This window comes from Ictidomys tridecemlineatus, chromosome Y (genome assembly GCF_052094955.1).
Source record: "Ictidomys tridecemlineatus isolate mIctTri1 chromosome Y, mIctTri1.hap1, whole genome shotgun sequence".
Lineage (NCBI taxonomy): Eukaryota > Metazoa > Chordata > Mammalia > Rodentia > Sciuridae > Ictidomys > Ictidomys tridecemlineatus.
The window spans coordinates 6496283-6497766 of NC_135494.1; the positions used below are offsets into that span (position 1 = coordinate 6496283).

The 1484-nt window shown below is 41.6% G+C and overlaps 1 pseudogene; it reads left to right on the forward strand.

The window, feature by feature from the left end:
* Positions 1 to 299: 299 nt before the first annotated feature.
* On the forward strand, positions 300 to 1180 carry LOC144372011 (cytochrome c oxidase subunit 7A2-like, mitochondrial pseudogene; annotated as a pseudogene).
* The last annotated feature ends 304 nt before the right edge of the window (positions 1181 to 1484 follow it).

Genomic DNA, 1484 nt, shown 5'->3' on the forward strand with positions numbered 1-1484 from the left:
CCATGCAAGATTGGGGACTCTTTAGTAGTTCAGGCAACACTATAGATGGGTATGTAGGTTACATATTGAATGACTACTCCTTCATTAAGAATGGTGGCCCTTATTGGGTGGTGGGAGTTTCAGGCACTAATGATCTTTGTTCAGTAATTTATAAGATTCTCTGCTGCATGGTTGTGGTAAAGGGCCTGAAATAATTTTCTTCTGACCAAATACTGCAAGCCTAGTCACTTCATAAAGAGAGGCAATGGTAAAAATTCTTTTTCTTTTGATACTTAAACCCAGTCCTGACATCAGTGCATAATCAATATACTAGAAGAGGGGAGGCGGGGTCCTTCTCTGGGGCGGTCGCGCAGGCAGCGGCTGCGGGAAGCTGGACACCAGCATCATGTATTATAAATTTAGTGGATTCACGCAGAAATTAACTGGAGCATGGGCTTCGGAAGCCTACAGCCCGCAGGGATTAAGGCCAGTGGTTTCCACAGAAGCACTACCTATCATATTTGCCACACTGACTAAACTGACCTCTAGTCCCACTGGCTATGATTATGCTGGGAAGAACAAGGTTCCAGAGCTACAGAAGTTTTTCCAGAAATCTGATGGCGTGCCCGTCCATCTGAAACGAGGCCTTCCTGACCAAATGCTTTACCGGACCACGATGGCGCTGACTGTGGGAGGGACCATCTACTGCCTGATTGCCCTCTATATGGCTTCACAGCCCAAAAACAAATAAGGCTACAGAGGACTTTTTTTTTTTTTTTGCATAAACCCTTTGAAATTTCATTGTCCCCCCCCCCCCACTTGGATGATTTAACATTTTTTCAAAAAATAAAGATAAAGATACGAAGACAATATTTTGGTTTGCTTATGAAATGCATATGGCCTGTCAGATGTCAGGCTCATTTTGACAGTTAAAACTATTGTTTAAAGACACACACTGCACTATGTTTTGGAGCTCCTGATTTCCCTGGAGGTTCTGGATGAAGGTTGCACACAGGCTCATTAACATAAGTCTGTGCTGAGGTCCTCTGGGACTTGGGAATGCATTTTTAAGCATGGAGCACAGAAGCCTTTCTGGATTTGGATGTGACTGAGAATGGAAGATGGAATCTAAGGCCAGGTGCATGAAATGAGGGGTTTGAGTCAGTAGTCACCTTGGGAATTTTTCCATCTTACAGCAAAATGTTAATAGCAATTATTTGCAGCCTGCCTGTATTCATTGGGCAGTTTATTTCAAAGGGTTATATGCCTCATCCCAGATCTTTAGTGAAATTTTATGTGTAATTGTTGTGTACTCCATCACGGGAACAGAGAATACCTGTTTAGTGTTGCACTTGAGACTGGTGTCTGTCTTGTTAATGCATCTGTGCCACAAATTCTACTTTATCTCTTAAAGACTTGTTATGACTTTAAATTATGGTTTATTTTGACTATGGAATAAATATGTGAGTGAAAAATTTTAAAAAAATCAATATACTAGAGCAACT